Source organism: Sus scrofa, chromosome 16, assembly GCF_054392235.1.
Source record: "Sus scrofa isolate SSC_HxYL_T2T_F1_AM1 chromosome 16, Sscrofa_HxYL_maternal_Yorkshire_Landrace_v2.0, whole genome shotgun sequence".
Taxonomy (NCBI): Eukaryota; Metazoa; Chordata; class Mammalia; order Artiodactyla; family Suidae; genus Sus; species Sus scrofa.
In genome coordinates, this window is record NC_139398.1 from 12,159,532 (window position 1) to 12,177,765 (window position 18,234).

The window sequence follows — 18,234 nt, forward strand, 5'->3', positions numbered from 1 at the left end:
GCACTGTGAGGTCTTCCTCTGGGTCACTCCCAGCTCAGCTTCAGCCCAGAGGCCATAGCCCTGAGTTGACCACCACCACTGGGTCACCACTGTGCCTTCAGAGGCTGGCCCCATGGAAGTGGACCATGAACTAACTGTGATTAACGAACCATAAAGGGAAATCCCTTTTCTGTCCCATTTTGCTGAGATCCAGGGGTACCCTGTTCCAACACCGACTCAGGCCCTGTGCTGCTCTGTGCCCATACTGGCTGGTATGCTCTTCAGTGACCAGCTGTTAACTTCCCAACCTTGGGCCTTATCTCATTCAAGTGAGCACTTCTGTTCTCCTGCTGATTTGGGCCCTCAGGCGACACCGACCCTGCTGAATCACCATCATTCCCATTAATGCCCTGCAGTTATTTTTTTTTAAATAGCCGTAGGAAGGTTGGCTTTCAATCAGATTGTTAACTGTCTCTGGAGGGCTCACTCAGATGGTTTAATAACTACAAGCTTTGTTGCAAGTACCATTAATTAATCAGCATGTTGGATAAAATAAACTGCTCAAGCAGCTGGAACTTTTTCTTTTTTTTAGGGCCGCACTCGTGGCACAAGGACGTTCCCGGGCTAGGGTTCGAATGGAGCTATAGCAACACAGGATCCGAGCCTCATCTGCAACCTACGCCACAGCTCACTGCAATGCTGGATTCTTAACCCACTGAGCAAGGCCAGGGATCAAACCCACATCCTCATGGATCCTAGTCGGGTTTGTTAACCGCTGAGATGCAAAGGGAACTCCCATGGCTGGAACTTTTGAATAAAGGAGCCCTCAGCACAAAACCCCTTTCCTGCAGGACCCTGCAATGGGGTCCAAGAAGGCCTGAACCATGAGTAGCCGAGGGATGAGGAACCCCCTTAGCTTGAGGACAGAGGTGGCAGATGGCCACCTCTGGACTTAGCTCTTCCAGAGACCAATAAGATATTTCCAATTAAAATCACTTAAAAAAGAGACTTTGACAATAATGGGGACTCAGGATTAGAAAAAACATTCCTGGAGTTCCCGTCGTGGCGCAGTGGTTAACAAATCTGACTAGGAACCATGAGGTTGCAGGTTTGATCCCTGGCCTTGCTCAGTGGGTTAAGGATCTGGCATTGCTGTGAGGTGTGGTGTAGGTCACAGACGCAGCTTGGATCCCGCATTGCTGTGGCTCTGGTGTAGGCCGGCAGCTACAGCTCCGATTGGACCCCTAGCCTGAGAACCTCCATGTGCAACGGGAGTGGCCCTAGGAAAGGCAAAAAGACCAAAAAAAAAAAAAAAAAACCATTCCTGGCACTTCTGAGCTGTGGGTTTGGAAAATATTGGCTCTCCTCTGATTCGGGGGGTGGGTGGGCGGGTGGAGTGCGGAAAAGGCTTGGAAAAGACACAAGATGCAAAACAGCCAAAAGTGACTTTGACTTTAGGACTTAGGAAATGTCTGTCCTGTTGAAACACAGGTCCCTGCAGCACAACCAGCTAAATACTTGGTTTCGGTTTTCAACCTACTTGTCAACTTTAAAGAAACTAGTTTTTGTTTTGTTTTGTTTTTTTGGTGTTCATGATGTGTAAGAAAGAGAAAAGGCAGAAGTAGCAATGATTTTGGAAATATGCCATCACCTGGCAGGATGGAGTTCCCAGGCCATTGGGCAGGGCCAGTGAGTTTGTTCTTAAAATGATTTGGCTCCAAGTCACTCATTTAACTTTTAATTAGCTGTTATTTCCTGGCAGTCACTGGCATACTTGTAAATTCTTATAACAGGAGAAAGTCAAGCTTTATAAATGGCTTTCAAATGCAGTGAGATTTTATGTATGCTCAATTTAACAATTAATGAACAGTAAATATATAAATTAATCATTGTTGATTCTGCTATTTCTGTGATTTGCAGCCCATAATTTTTTTCAAGACTTAAACATTTTCAAAGGTCCTTGAAACACTTGTAAGGCCTGAGGCTCTGTGCCTAAGCTCTTCAGGAAATTCCCAACTCTTATTTTCTTGCAGAATTCATTCTCCTTGGTTATCAAAGTAGAGTCTCTCCAGAAGCCCTTGGGGTGGGCTGCAGAAGTATAATTAACCCCTTTTCTAGGGGACTGAACCCTAGAAGTCAGAGCCCCAGGGCATCCAGGTCCTCCTCTTGCACCAGGGCGCAGGCCCACCCACCTAACCTAACTCATCTGCCCCTCTAGACTTTTCCAGTATCTGCCCCATTTCCCTGGGGCTGACTTTCCTTGAGGTCAGAAGACTCAACATGTCAAGGAAACTGAATGGGTGTTGATGTGTTCAAGTGCAGTTTTCCCCAAAATGGCTAGATCCTTCCAGAAGACTTGTGTACAGCTGGTATGTATCCCCACCAAAATGGGGCAGGGGTCTATTCTTTCCTGTGCTGAGATGAAGCTGTTGGCAGAGGACGGAGAATGCTTCCCTTTTGGGCACATGTTGTACTCAGTCACCACCCCAAACCCCACCCCGTGTTTGAATCTAATGTGATGAGGAGTTAGAAGGGACATGACCAGGATGGCTGGACAGACTGGGGCCCCAGGGATATTTGGGTTGGGATAACAGCCAGCTTAGACCTACTAAGGTCTAGGCCCTGTGCTAAGGGTTTGTTTTTGTTTTTTTTTTACAGCTCACATTACCTGTGTTTTACAGGTGAGGACACTAGGTTGCCCAGGGTGATTCGGGTCGAAAGGGATGGGGCTATGACAAAACCTTGGGTACCCCTCAGAGCCTGGGTACCCCTACTATAAATAAAAGGGGAAGGGGAAGGTGGTTCTAGGGGAAGGGACAGTGATGGAAGAATTCATTTCTTGATTTTCTATTGGAAAAATGTGTAGATTGGGCCAAGTAATAGGGACACACAAACAGGGTTTGAGAGGAAGGCTTTGTAGAAGACTGTTTACCAAAGTGCAGGGCAGGTTAAGGGGGACCCTCAGAGGAGAGCGCAGGGCCCTAGGCCAGCTGTAGAGGGGGCTTTATGTGGTAGTGTTGCCAGAACTCAGCCTCTGTTATCAGTGCCAAATGGAAACGCAGAGACAAAATTTTGGGCAGAGGAAAAAAAATAGCTTTATTTCTTTGGCCAGGAGGGTCGCAGCAGGCTAATGCCTTAAAGACTGTGCCCCCCTTAGGAGAGGAAAAACAGGGCTGCAGATAAGGATTCAGGGTAGAGGTAAGCTTACACTGTTTTCTTTTTTCTTCTTTTTCTTTCTTCCTTTTTTTTGCTTTTTAGGACCACACCTGCACCATATGGAAGTTCCCAGGCTAGGGGTCAAATCAGAGCTATAGCTGCCATCCTATATCACGGCCACAGTAACATGGGATCCAAGATGCATGTGTGACCTACACCACAGCTCAGGGTAATGCTGGATCCCCAACCCCCTTAGCGAGACCAGGGGTTGAACCTGTATCCTCATGGATACTAGTCAGATTCATTTCCATTGTGCCACAACAGGAACTCCTTTTTTTTTTTTTTTCTACATTGTTTTCAAAGCTGGTGTTCAGTGGTCTGTCTAGTGGTCTTCTTTCTGGAATAAAAAACGCTTCATTAACCCCTTCCATTCATTGGGGGGTTTATTTCTGTAGAAGAATTCAAAGATATTGTTATCCATAGTCCTTGAAGAGGGACCAAGACCCTGCCCCCAAAGCTGCACTATTGTTTCCTGATTGTTCCCCTCCCTTCCCTGATTAGCAACTGTTGGAACCTGACCTTTGGAACCCAGGGAAGATCATGGAGGCTGAAGTTTATTCCATAAACACAAGCAATGGGGGACATGGAAAGGCTTATGTGCCCAGGAGCCCCAGAGGGCACTAGCTCAGTTACAGTAGGGGTGCTGCGCCACTGGGGTTCGGAGAGATAGCTGGAGCTGGGGAGAAGTCTCCCAACAGAAGCTGTGGATTTAGTTGGGGGCAGTGATGGCCATGCCTTGGGACCCACAGAGAGGCAGCTGGAGGAATAAATACCCCCATCTGGTGTGCCTCCCACTCTCTGATCTTCTGCCAGCATCTTAAGCTGACCAAGAACAACCAGAAACAGTCAAGGAAGCCCCGGGCAACAGAGGTCATCGCCTCTGGCTCTGGAGAAGGGAAAAGCAAGGAGAGAAATGCTCAGGGTCAAAGAAGTGGAAAGTATCCAGCACACAATTATTCGTGTGAAAAACAGGTGGGGGAGAAGAGGAGTTGTGTCTCTACTTATTCATGTGTATGTCTGTAGATGCATAATCATTTTTGGAATGATAACACAAAAAGACACAGTAGAAACTTCTGAAAAGAAGTGACCTACTTTCCATGGTGTAACTTTTTATCTACTGTTTGATTTTTATCTTGTGCATTTATTATATATTCAAACCATCCCTCCATCAATCATTAACAAGAATTGTTGTTTTTGTGCCAAATATGGGCTTGGGATGCAGCCAATAGGGGCATGCAGGTGATCTAAGCTAGGCCAATCATAACACTCCCCTCCTGGCCACAGGGATTGGTCAAAAGTTTGGCACATGATTCACACTCAACCAATCAGAGCCTCCCTTGAGTTTTTCATCCTAGAGCTGGGAGGGCGAGGTCCTTCTTTCCTGTGGTTGAGGCCTCATCAGCATGTGGGTCTAGAGATGTCCGTGGTAATAGTAGCTGACAGTTACAGGATTTTTACATTCTATTGAAACCTGTGAGTTGCAGATACACTGTTTTTTACCCTCAAATGGCAGTTTCATCTAGTTTAACGGAATATACACCAGGTCCTCAAGGAGAGGGGCCTATGCAAGGCAGGTTCACCACCACAGTGGGAATTTTGCAGCCAATTAGGATTCTGCCTACTTTACCTACATTAACTCATTTAATTTTCAAACAGCATCTCATAAAGTGGGTATCATTGTTATTAACCTCATACTAGGGCTGTGACGACTGAGGAAGAGAGGGACTGAGCGTTTCGTGGGGGAATGCAGAGGCCTTGGTGCTCTCTTGCCTCCCCCTCTGCTGGGGCCCCCATGTGGAGGGGCCTCCCTGCAGTGCAGAGGACAGGCAGAGCGGCAGCATCCTGAGGGGTTAGGATCCTAGCCCTATGCCTCTCCAGGGGCGCACCACCTCAGCTGGGCTCTCAATTGTATTATACTCACCAATCAAGGCCCTGCAAGATCAAGGGGAGTATCTGGTACTTGCAATAGACTGGACTTTTAAATCAGTTTCCCCATGCAATCAATTGAACTGCATCCCTCCAAAAACTATGACCATGTCTTTTTTATTTTTTTATTTTTTTTGTCTATTAGGGTCGCACCCACAGCATATGGAAGGTCTCAGGCTAGGGGGTGAATCGGAGCTGCAGCTGCCAGCCTACACCACAGCCAGATCTGAGCTGCATCTGCGATCTACACCACAGCTCATGGCAACACTGGATCCTTAACCCACTGAACAATGTAAGGGATCAAACTCACATCTTTATGAGTAATAGTTGGGTTCTTAACCTGATGAGCTGCGATGAGAACTCCAATATGTCCACGTGTTAACCCTGGAAGATGTGAATGTGGCTTTGTCTGGAAACAGGGCCTTTGCAGATATAATTAAGAATCTCAAGCTCATCCCTGATTTAGGGTGGGCCCTAAATCCAATGACTGGGGTTTTTATGAGAAAGACAGAAGGACACTTGAGACCCAGACATAGGGGAGGAGGCCATGTGAAGATGGAGGCAGAGACTGGAGTGATGCTGCCAAAAGCCAAGGATGCCTAAAACCTCTGGGAGCTGGAAGAGGCAGGAAGGGTCCTACCCAAGAGTCTTCAGATGGAGCATGGGCCCATTGACTTAGACCTCTGGCCTCCAGAAATGTGAGAGAGTATATCATTGTTGCCTTAAGCCCCCCAGGTTGTGGTTATTTGGTACCAGAGATTTGGGAAAGTAATACAACCCATTACCTCTTTTCTTGCCAACTGTATTCAGAGAGGGCATCAGAAATGGAGTCAAGCTCTGAGATGGTCCAGAGTAAGATCTGGATTTGGTTTTCTGTTGATCCCTGAGAAGAAAGCCCTTTAAGGGAGTTACCGTTGTAGCTCAGTGGTAATGAATCCCACTAGTATTCATGAGAATGTAAGTTCAATCCATGGCCTCACTCATTGGGTTAAGGATCTGTCATTGCCATGAACTGTAGTGTAGGTTGCAGATGTGGCTTGGATCCCACATTGCTGTGGCTGTGGTGCAGGCTGGCAGCTGCAGTTCTGATTCCACCCCTAGCCTGGGAACTTCAAACATGCTGCAGGTGTAGCCCTTTTTAAAGCGGGAGAGGAAAAAAAAAAAAAAAAAGTCCTTTAAGTATTTCAGAGGTGGGGAGGGGACATGGAGAGTGGAAGCTGAAGAATAGTGAGAGAATCTTGGCTCATTTAGAAGATCCGAGCAATTTCTATAATGGGGCATAGCTAGACTTGCTCAAGATAATTTTCTAATTTTTATAGACTTTCTATGAGTCTCTGTGGTGGGCAGGATTCTGAATGGGCTCCAAAATTCCACCCTTGGTCTGTACATCCCATATAATTTTGTGTCCTTGAGTGGGTAGACCTGAAAATAAAAAGGGACAGTGACTCCCTTGGTTATGTCATATTATATAAGAGGCAGAGGTAGCTGAACTAGAGCGAGAGGCTCCTGCTGGCTTTGAGAGCTAAGCTGTCATCGTGAGTGAGCCAGGTGTTGAGGACCTGACAGTGACCTACAGCTGACAGCCAACAAAGAACAGAGGACCTCAGTCTGCTGACCTCAAGGAACTGAATTGTGTCAATGACCCAGATGGTTTGGAAGCAAGCCCGCACATCAGAGGAGTGAGCAGCCTCAGCCCCCACCTGGACACGGTGCCTCTGCCAGGTGAGCTGAGGACTCAGCCAGCCCATGCTGGGACTCCCCACACATCGAAATGGTGAGACAATGAATGTGGATGGTTTGAAGCTGCTAAGTTTGTGACCATGGGTAACAGAAAACAAATGCCCTTTCTGAACAAAGTGCCTCCCATATTGTAAATGAATGGACACTGCCAAGCGTGAGCCTTGATTTTACATTTTTAAACGATCTCATGTTAAAAACAGATGTATATTTCTAAGTCATATTTTAGATGAATCACACATTAGTTAAAAAATGAGAGTCTCTAAAGAAAATAGAAAAAAAAAATGAGGAGTTCCCGTCGTGGCGCAGTGGTTAACGAATCCGACTAGGAACCATGAGGTTGCGGGTTCGGTCCCTGCCCTTGCTCAGTGGGTTGACGATCCGGCGTTGCCGTGAGCTGTGGTGTAGGTTGCAGACACGGCTCGGATCCCGCGTTGCTGTGACTCTGGTGTAGGCCGGTGGCTACAGCTCCGATTCAACCCCTAGCCTGGGAACCTCCATATGCCGCGGGAGCGGCCCAAGAAATAGCAACAATAACAACAACAAAAAAAGACAAAAGACAAAAAAAAAAAAAAATGAGCAGAAGTTGATCACCGCTTACTCATAAAAGTGCCCTAAATGTCCATAGCAGTTGCATGCTCACTGTCTTCTGTGTGGCCAGCAGCTTCCCCCAAACCCTCTCAGGTGGTTTCAGAACAGTGGTTCCAGTGAGGTGTCTCCCACAAACAGCTTTCCTGGATTCCCTGGAGGGCTAGTTTCTGGCAAGTTCCTCCAGCATAGAACCATAGCCTCTTCTCTGCCATTCTATCAGCCACAACTGATGAGATCTGGGTCTTGGCCTGGGGGTGGGGTGGAGGTGTCCTTGAGTGCACCATCCCAGTCCTGCTGCTCCTCACACCTGCTATTCATATATGCCTTAGAGTTCTCTTTACTTCTTTCCAACCAGTTCTGTTACAGTGATTGATTTTGTTTTTAGGGCCATACCTGAGGCATGTGGAAGTTCCCAGGCTAGGGGTAGAATTGGAGCTGCAGCTGCCAGCCTACACCACAGTCACAGTAATGCCAGATCTGAGCCATTTCTACAACCTACACCATAGCTCATGGCAATGAGGGATCCTTAGCCCACTGAGCAAGGCCAGGGATCAAACCTGCATCCTCATGGATATAGCCAAATTCTTAACCTGCTCAGCCACAACAAGAAATTCACAGTCTTATAATGCCCTTTACCTGTTTGACTTCCCTGTGTTTCTCTCTCCTGACTGGACCCAGACTGACACACTATTACTTAGCAGCAAGTGGATATTGTGTACTAAGCACTGGGTGGATTATTTCAGAGATCTGAAGTGATACAGGCCTGTCCCCAAAGACCAAGCATAATGTCCGTGTTAAGTGGACAGAAGACAGGGCTATATATTTAAAGACTGGTTCCAGACCTAGTTCTGCACCCAAGTGTGGGATTGGTGGGGGTGAGGGGGTGGGGAACACTCAATCAGTCAGTTCCCTCCTCTGCCCCTGCAGCCTGAAGGTGGTGGGCTACAAGGCCTTTGTGTTAGATTAAAAGCTAAGCTGCTATCACAGAGTGACTTGAAGAGCACAAACATTTACTCTCTCTCAAATAAGTCTCTCTGTTAGGGGTCCAAGGTGAGAGGGCTGCTCTGCTCCATGTGGTCACTCAGGGACCCAGGTTCTGTCCATCCTGTTGCTTGGCTGTCACTTAGGGATCCATCCTCATCTGCATGCTTGGTTCCTGGGATGATGGAGAGTGTTGAGGAACAGACTCAGAAGTGAGCCCATCACCTCCGTTTGCATCCCAGCGCAATGCACTTGGTGACATGAACATGCTGACATACACCCGCAGGCAGCTGGGAAATGGAGTTTCCAATAGAGCAGCCATGTGTCCAGCCACAACCCAGTTATATGGAAGGGGTGAGGGGATGGTGGGGGATGACCATCCAGCCCTTCCACCTCTGTTCCAGCTCTTCCAAAGTCTTCTGCATGTCACCCAGCCACTGACAGTGAAAGAGAGAAAACATACTGTCCACGCAGAAAATCCATGCCTCATCATCCTGCTGTTGCTTTTAACGTCAAGATTTGTAGAGCTTGTAAGAAGGTCCATTAATGCTGAAGAGTAAGGAGGTGGCAGGTGTGACAAACAATACCCATGTGCATCTGCTGGGAATACAGATATCTTTTTTCCTCCAATATAACAAATTGGAACCCGTCTGGGATTTGAGAAGTCTGAGCTAAGGTTTCCTGGATCTGTTTGCACGTGGAGTAATAATGAAAAGTGAAGGAAATGAAGAAAAGGGAAAACGAGTTTAAAGAACCCTTGTGTGTTAAGTCAAACAAAGCCTTGGGAGTTTTTATTCATTTTATTCTCTGTGTGGGATGGTATAGGAATTAGGGAGACTGAGGATTAAAATGAAGACCTGAAAATAGTTTAACCCATCTATAGCACTTCTCTCTGCCAGGTACCATTCTAAGAATTAGAATGGTGATTCATCTAATCCTCAAAATTGTGGGTTTGTTTTTGTTTTGTTTTTGTTTTTAATGGCTGCGCCTGTGAATCTTAAATCACTGCTCCATGCTGGGGGTCGAAGCCATTCCTCCACAACTTTGTCTGCTGAGGTTAGATTCTTAAGCCACTGTGCCACAGCGGGAACTCCCTCACAGTAATGTTTTTTTATTTATTATTTTTTTTTAATGGCCACATCTGAGGCATATGGAAGTTTCTGGGCCAGGGACTGAACCTGAGCCACCGCTATGATCTACACCCCAGATGCAGCAATGACAGATCCTGAATCCGCTGCGCCAGGCCGGAGATTGAACCCGCACTTTTGCAGCAAACTGAGCCACTGCAGTTGGATTCTTCAGCCACTGAGCCACAGAGGGAACTGCCTCACAATACTGTTTTGAAGAACTTTTATGCCCATTTCAGAGAGGTGGACATGAGAACAGAGAGAGGAGAAATGACTTGCCCCAAATCACATAACTAGTAAATAGTGGAGCTAGGATTTGAAGTCAGATAATTTGGCTCCGGCAAACTTTTTTTGTAAAGCTAAATCAGCTAGTAAATAGTTTAGGCCCTGAGGGTCACCTGTCTCCGTCACAGCTATTCAAGCCTACTGCTGACAGCAAAGGCAGTCACAGACCACGCAGAGACCCTGGAGAGAGTGCAGCCATGTTCCAATCAGACTTCCCCTGTGGACACTATTGAATTTCATAACATTTTCACATGTCACAAAATATTCCTCTTCTCTAATTTGTTTTCAGCTATTTATAAATGTAAAAACGATTCTAGCTCTCAGGCTGTTGGCCAAGCCCTGGTCTGTGCAATTGACCTTGACCCTCTACTGGGTATTAAAGCTGTAAAGCATTTCCTAAGGGCTGGTGGCACCAGGAGCTGTGCAGGGCTTCCTATGCCCTGTCCCCTGGCCTGCTGCCTTTGTCTAGGAGGAAGGCAGTCCCATCATTGAAAAAAGCAATGGGTCCCTAGATAAGGCAGGACGAGGACATGCAGCCGCTGAAGCCCCATGTTGAGACCCGATAATGGAGCGGCAGGAAGTACCTGGCTGGCCATCAAGGCCTTCACAGGCTCTGAGAAACATGATAGCATGTTCTCTCTCTCTCTCTCTCTCTCTCTTTTTTTCCCCCTCTCTTTTTGTCTTTTTAGGGCTGAACCTGAGGCATGCAGAGGTTCCCAGGCTAGGGGCAGAATCAGAGCTGTAGCTGTCAGCCACAGCAATTCAGGATCAGCGCCACATCTGCAACCTACACCACAACTCATGGCAACGCCAGACCCTTAACCCACTGAGCAAGGCCAGGGATTGAACCCGCATCCTCGTGGATACTAGTCGAGTTCATTAACCTTTGAGCTACAACGGGAACTCAGGTAACACATTCTCTTGATCAGAGAAGATCTGAACAAGAAGGAGAGGAAAGGGGTGTGTACGTGCAGAAAAAAGGGAGAGAAGTATACATGCCTAACTGTCTTGATCATTTCCTGCAGCAAGAAAGCACAGCTGAAGGAAGCCTTGGTCCTAATTGAGCATAGGAAGTACACGGGCCTTTCATCCACTGGTCAGAGAATGCTTCTTCTCCCACAGGTACAAGCAGACATGTGGGGGTGGGGGTGGAGGCTGGGGGCTGGCTGGTCGGGATGGGCAGGCAGAGGGAACTGCGTTTTCTTGGTCCTCATAGTGTTTGGTTCCTGGGATGGATCAGGTGGAATCAGAGGGGGCCTCTCCAGATGCCTGAGTGTTATCCCCAGAACTTCTGGAAGCTTCTACGACGCCTTTCTTGGCCTTCAGGCTTCAGGGCCTTTGTTCCCCTTCTGTATTAGTTTCCTAGGGCTGACATTAAAAAATACCCCTCACTGGAGGTCTCAAAACAGCAGAAGTGTATTGTCTTACAGTTCTGGAGGCAGAAAGTCCTAATCAAGGTGTCTGCAGGCTGGATTCCCAAGACTCTAAGGCAGAATCTTTATCTGCTGAGGGGCCAGTGGCTGCCAGCAAACCTTAGGTTCACCAGCTTGTGACTGTGTCACTCCTGTCTCTGCCTCCCTCTGCACTTGGCCTTCTCCTCATCTCAGAAGGACAGCAGTCATTGAACTTAGGGCCCACCCTACTCCACAGTGACCTCATCTTCACTAATCATATCTGCAAAGACCCTATTGCTAAATAAGGTCACATCCAGAGGTTCTGGTGGGACATACATTTTGGGAGGGGACGTTATTCGACTCACTACATCTTTTTACACAAATCTTGCTAGATCTTCATGTCTAAAAAAGGGATTAATTGGAGACTATAAATGTAGGTTTTCTCCTTTTTGCAGGAGTGAAGACAGAAGGTAGAATGATCGTCAGTTTTGGAAGGAATATGCAGTGAACTGAAAAGATGCATTGATGATGGCAATGATGTTTTCATATATTAGCCCCCTCCTGTCCTCACACAGGCATGAGGAAGATTAATGCCCTGGAAATCTTCTATGGTCTAGCACTGTATTATTATTGTTATTATGAAGATTATCCTAGAGTTTCCATTTTTGGAGGTGGCTGCTATAATGAGGGTAACTGGTGTGGATATTTCAGAAAGATTTCACAAATGATGAAGCTATAATTAGCCACTTAGACTGGGCAGTAGCTTTTCCAAATGCCAGGTGGTGGTGGGAATCTCTAGTTATCATTCCTGCACCATTGACAGAGAAACTGAGACCCAGAGAATTCAAAGACCCACTCAAGTCCTTGGCGTGAGTGAGCATTAGACAGCTCTGGAGCCCAGCACCCCAGCTGAAATGACTGTCCTCAAATATGTTAACAGGATTAGAATGGGGGGTTCAGGGAGTTCCCAGGGGGCATGGGTTAAGGATGGGCTCAGCTCACTGCTGCAGCTCAGGTTTGATCCCTGGCCCGGGAACTTCCACATGCCACAAGTGTGGCCAAAAATAAATAAACACATTTATTAATTCAATAAAACAGAATGGGTGTTCATGCACAGCTCACCTGTGCCACATTTTTCAGTGAGTGGCTTGCACACTACCATTTGGTCCAATGCGCTTGGCAGATGCAAACACAAGGAAAAGGCTCCAGAATGCATGCTTTTTTTCTGGAAGTGGAAAGAGAATGAGTGGAGGCAGCCCTTGTACCTGGCTGCCTGGAGGGCAGAGAAGGTCCACAAAGGCTGGAGCAGCTGGTATTTTCGCTGGAAGGCTGCTTCCAGGACAGCCCTGTGATGCTTCCCAGCCACTCTTGTCTGCCTTTCCTGCCTTGTGAATATTAAAAGAAAAAAATTTTAATTGAATGAAAGATTCTTCAAATTCTGTACTGCTTTACAATTTTCTAATGCCTTGTGAGTATTTCCTACAATTTTCAAATGCCTCATGAGTATTTCCTGGAGGCTGGGAGGCCTCGTCCGAGCTGCTGCTCCCACGGTCTCCCCCCTGTTGAATGCATGACATGACTCAGCAGTTTATAGGCTGGGAAATGTCAACTTTTTAAAAAGAGCTTGAGGGAAAAAGAAAAATCCACGCTTGAGCCTGGGAGGTGCTAAAAATAGGAACTTCCTAGCTTCCTGAAGAGCAGATCAATGAATAAATAGGCCATAAACAAATGTGGTTATTTCTGCCAGGAGTTTTCTTTCTGCTGTCCCTGGAACTACAATACACACAAATACAAACTGATAGGTTTTTAATTAATTGAAAAAACATTTCTGGGATTCCATCTTTGTGTGGGGCAGTGGATGCAACAGGCAGATTCCTGAGAGGGTGGAGGTAACCTGAAGCAAATCTTCCTTGGATGTTAGGACAGGGATGAAGGTCAGGGCCATTCTGAGAACCTCATCTTCTGCTCCAGAAAATTCCCCAGATCCCTTGGGAGTCACAGCCTCTAGTGTCCCGTTTGGGCTGCTCCATCCGTCCACATTTGGACTTGAGGTTGTGTATGCTGGGGTGGGCTGGGAGACGGTGGGGGTTGGGGGGATTTAACGTGGGCCTGGCTGGTGCAGGCGGCAGGCCTGAGAAGTCCTCTGGGCCCCGTCCTCCAGTGGCCTCTGTAAACGTGGGTCTTGTGTTGAGTGTCCTAGACCCCCATCGGCATCCCTCAGCAGCTTGCAGAATCTCAGGCTGGGTCTCAGACCTCTGGGACCCACCTTTACACAATCTCCCTGGAGGATTAAAGTCTGAGAAGACTTGCCCTAGAACTCCAAATCTGTGACTGACAAATGCTCTCTGGCCTTAAACCTCCCTCCACATTTTGGAGAAGCTGGAGAGGCTGTCTTTTTTGCCTCCTTTCTTCTATTTCTTCCTTCCAACACAGCAGCGCCTATGAGACTTCCTGCAGTACAGGCCCGGGTCCTGTCAGAACTGTGAAGGGTGGAGACTTTGCCTACTTCTAGGCTCACCAGGTAGCCTGTCAGTTTCGTGGAGGCTTCCAGATGACAGAGGCCAGATGACAAAGACTCCTGGATTGGGAGGGAACAGAGGACTTTATTACTCATAGCACAGCAAGTAAGATGAGATTTTAAAATATAGTGTATGAATAGAAAATCTGAGGCAGAGTAAAGGCCAACAGATGGGGAAACCACTGCCACTTAAAAGATGGTTCATTGCTCACAGTTTCCAAGAGGAAGGGGCACGGCACACCATGGGGGCCACACAGGGAAGCACCAGGGTCTTTCAGAGTGGAGGGAGTGCGGAGCCTTTGCTCCACAGGAAGGAAAGAGCGGGAGCAAGGCAGGGTAGCAGGCTTAGGACTGGCTGGTCTGAATAATTTCCATGGGCTCTGGGGGTAGGGGTGACCCTAGTTATCTGGTGATTAGGACAAGGCACAGTGACCTGGTGTGTGAGGGCCCCCTAAAAGAGGTGATTGGGGCTGTAGGCTCTGGATTGGTTGGTTTGTAGTTGAAGAGCATGTTCACAGGAGAGTCACTCACCATGTCTAGGAATTAGCTCTGCCAGGAGGGGGCAGTATCTCCAGGATCAGCAAGGCCCCAGGTGTCAAAGCATCTGAATCCTGAAAACACAAGACATGGTTGGTACTAGCTTGGTGTTTGCACTGGTTCCTCTCATCCCCAAACCCCACAGGGGATAAGACAGAGGGCCCAGGTGGATGCTGCCCTGCAGTGGGTTTGTACCACAGCCAGGGACCTGGGCTCTGGGAACCTGCATGTTTTATATCAGCATGTTTTATAATCACCCAGCCTGTGCACCAGGGGTGACATTACTTTTATTTTCCTGGGCAATAACTGAGAGACACCTACTTCTCCTTCTTCTCTTCCTCCTCTTCCTTCCCCAAGGCAGTTTGCTATACAAACATCTTTGACAGATAGTCTGGAACAAAAGGGAGTTCCCTGGTGGTGCAGTGGGTTAAGGATCCAGTGTTGTCACTGCTGTGGTGCAGGCTCGATCCCTGGCCTGGGAACTTCTACATGCTGCAGGTGTGGTTAAAAATAAAAATTAAAATTAAAAAGTCAGTTAGTGGTTAGTGCCTCTGCTCACAAGCTGCAGATATGTGAGAAATGCCCACTACCAGCTTATACGCTCACTCTCATTCCACTCATTTCTTGTCAAGAAATACCCACTGAGCACCTACTGTCTACATCACACTTTCTTACTGTTGGAAACATTGTTAAGAAGCTTGTCTCTGTTCTCAGGGGTTTCCATCCAGTGAAGGAAGATGAGGAAAGAGAGGAGTGGACAGGAGACCTGGATCATTCAGAGTGATGAGATCTGTGAAGGAAATGGGGCAGGTGATGTGACAGGGTGGAGGGGGTACAATCCAGGCTGGGTGCTGGGGCAGTACTTGCTGGTGACTGCCAGCTTTCCTGAAATCCAGTGATTCTCAGTGTGGTCCCCAGACCTATGGAATCAGAAGCTCTGGGGGCAAGGCCAGAGATCTGCAGTTTTATGTGCCCTCCAAGGATTCTGATGGGACTCAAGTTGAGAACCACTGGCATAAGTCTGTCTCTATGCAGTAGCCTGGTGATGTTTTAAAGTCTTCCTCAAGCCCGCTGGCCTGGCCTGCCCCTCCTCTGGCTCCTGCTCGCCCTTCAGGCCACTTTCTTGGTGGGCCGGTCCTTGCCACTGGCTGTGCTCCAAGGACTACGCCTTAGCCTCAGCCTCCCACTATCACTCTCCTCCCAGGGATGCTCCCCCACTGTGGCCAGACCTCTCCCACCTTTTGGGCCAAAGCCCAAATATTTCTCTGAGAGCTCCACCCCCACCTGGTCCACCATGGACCCTTCCAGACACTCTTCGCCTCATCGGCCTGTTCTCTGCATGTAACATGCTGGGCTTCCCACCCGCCTAGTTTACTTTCCAAGTACTGTCTTATTGGTCATCTCTCACATGGCAAGCTAGATGTTTCCAGTATGGAATTCAGCCCCTGAGACTTGTCAAAGAAATAAAGGAATGATGTGAACAGTTCAGATACTGAGTCTCCAGGTGAACACCACGCACATGGGTGAGTTGAGGGTCAGGACCAAATTCTGCCCATCACCTGAATGTTTTAAATAAAGTTTTATTGACACAGTCACAGCCTCTCATTCACATCCTCTATGGTGGCTTTCCTGAAGTGGCTCTGACAAAAATGGCTTTGGAAGCCAAAAATTTTTGCTATCTTTACATAAAAAGTTCGCTGCTCCCATCCTGGACCTCAGAGTCCTCCTGGGAAGGAAGAGTGGGGGCTGGGAGAGCAAGGATACCCACTCCTTTCCCACCTGGGCATCTAGGGTACCCCATCACTTCCACCCACATTGCACAGACCTCACCCCCCGCCTGCAAATTTGCTGGGAAATGTAGCACCTGGCAGGAAAGCGCAGTCCAGCAGCATCCATGCTCCATGGATGAGGATGTGTGAGTGTTGGAGTCACCCCTCCTCATTGCATTTCTGGCCCCTCCTTCCAAGACTAAAGGCACAGCAGTTCTGAGACCTCAGATGACCTCACCCGCAAAGCGAGCTGGATGCATATCCACACCCACCTCGGGCTGTAGAGATGAAGATGCAGAGACTCAGCAGTGAAGGGGGTCAAGAGCAAGGAAGGAGGGTGCTGGGGGAGGGGAACAGACATGCCTGTGATGAAAGTTCTGTTATTCATCCTTGTGGTAAATTGACACAAATCTGAGATTTTGCTTAATATTTGTACAGTTTTGAAAAGGTGTGGTTGCCGGAAATGTTTTGTCTGCTAATCCAACAATTCTTGGGTTCTGCTTGGGGGGCCAGGGCCTTTCTTCCCTTCAAAAACATGGGCTTCACGGAAGCTCAGGGGCAGGGATGGCTGGACTGTCCAGCCTGCTGTGGTTCTGGCCGGGAGCCACTAAGGCAATGAGGCATCCACAGATTACTCATGTGGAACAAGCCTGCCATGGAAACAAGCCCTGCTTTTAGCTGTCAAATATTCTGTGTCAAAAAAGGCTTAAGAACTCTTCTTAAGCCTGTTCCTTCTGAAGTCAATCAAAGCCTTGTATTTTCAGCATCTCCTTGATTGCTTTTGCCAGTAATTCTGTAAACTGTACATTTGCAATATGAAGGTTTTTTTTCTTTTGAAAAGGTTTGAAACCAATGTTTCACCATTCCTTTAGTAAGAATTTAAAAAAAAAAAAAACTCTTTTAAAAAAAAAAAAACCACCTCTTTTTTTTAAAAAAAGAAGCAAAAAGGCTAACACAGATGCTCAGGCCAAGGTTTGGCCCTTGCGCTTGGATCCTAGGGAAGAGGAAGGAAGGGCAAGGGGGAGGGTTGTAGTCAGGGTCTCCTTGTTGCAAAATCGGGAATCCCAGACTAACCGGTTGTGCCAAAAGAGAGACGATTTATTGGTTTCGGTATGAAACCGCCATCAGGTGTTGGCCTCAGAAGCAGCTGGATTGGGTCATTTAGAATAAGGCGCCTAGACCCTTCCTTTCTCCATCTCTTGACACAGCTAGAGATTTTCGTAAGCTCGGGATCCACTCTGGGGACTTGCCCAACCAGCTGATCATAGTGGCAGGGAGGTGGCCTTCTGAGCACCCAGGCCTCGGTGCTACTCACACCCCTGGACCAACACAGGGACTGGAGGCCTCCCCAAGGAAATCAAGGTGTGGACAGGTGAAAATGACCAAAGCATGTCACCTGGAAGTCCTCTCCATCTCTGCCATTGTGTCTCTTCCAATGGCAGCACTTTTATCCATGAGGGACAAGGCAGAGTGTGGTGTTGAGGGGTCATTGCAGCAGGATTCAGGCTGAGTGATCCAGCTGGGAAGAAGCAACGTTTCAGGCGTGCTGTCTGTTCCTGGCCGTGGGCCGTCCACCAGGAGCCCCCCCACCTCCCGCCCTGGTGCTGGGGTCCAGGGCTGTCCGCTCAGATGACAATTTAATGACCTGCCTGGCCTCTCAGAGATTAAATCTACATAGTTGGCCTGATTACTCAGATGTTACATTTACCAAATGAATCTAGCTGGGGGAACACAGTCATCGGAGGGAAAAGTTATTGTGCAGAAGAAAATGCATCTTTTCGCCTTTCAAGGGGTCCTCCTCTGAGGCCAGGAGAGCGTCCTGTAGCCTGTGCTGATGGCCTTGAGAATCAGGGCTGTGAGTGGCTGCTGCAGGTCTTAGGCCTGCAAGCCCAGGGGATAAACCCAGGATTATGTGGAGAGGATGAGGACATGGGCACCCTGGGTCACCTGGCTGGAAATAGGCTCTAAATTGGGGGCAGTGGGTGGGGATGGGATAAGCAAACAGAATGGAGTCACAAGGGTACCTTTTTTTACTTAGGGGACATCTCAGCAGATCTCAGCTGCTGGAGAGCCAGCCCTAAGCATTTCCCTGCAGCAGGGGCAGTGCTCATGGTACCCAGGAAGCCCTCTGCTGAGAGACTGGGAAGGGGTGGTGAAGATGACAGGAGAAGATG

The 18,234-nt window shown here is 48.0% G+C and overlaps 1 long non-coding RNA gene across 2 annotated transcripts; it reads left to right on the top strand.

Moving 5' to 3' along the window:
* Positions 1–2,197: 2,197 nt before the first annotated feature.
* Positions 2,198–15,781, top strand: LOC146395434 (uncharacterized). 2 transcript variants are annotated; one of them, XR_014830859.1, is made up of 4 exons: positions 2,198–2,348; positions 2,638–6,843; positions 10,868–10,964; positions 11,692–15,781. It is a non-coding gene; the product is annotated as an uncharacterized LOC146395434 (long non-coding RNA). The 2 variants fall into 2 exon arrangements; XR_014830860.1 differs by having other exon boundaries at positions 6,595–6,843.
* The last annotated feature ends 2,453 nt before the right edge of the window (positions 15,782–18,234 follow it).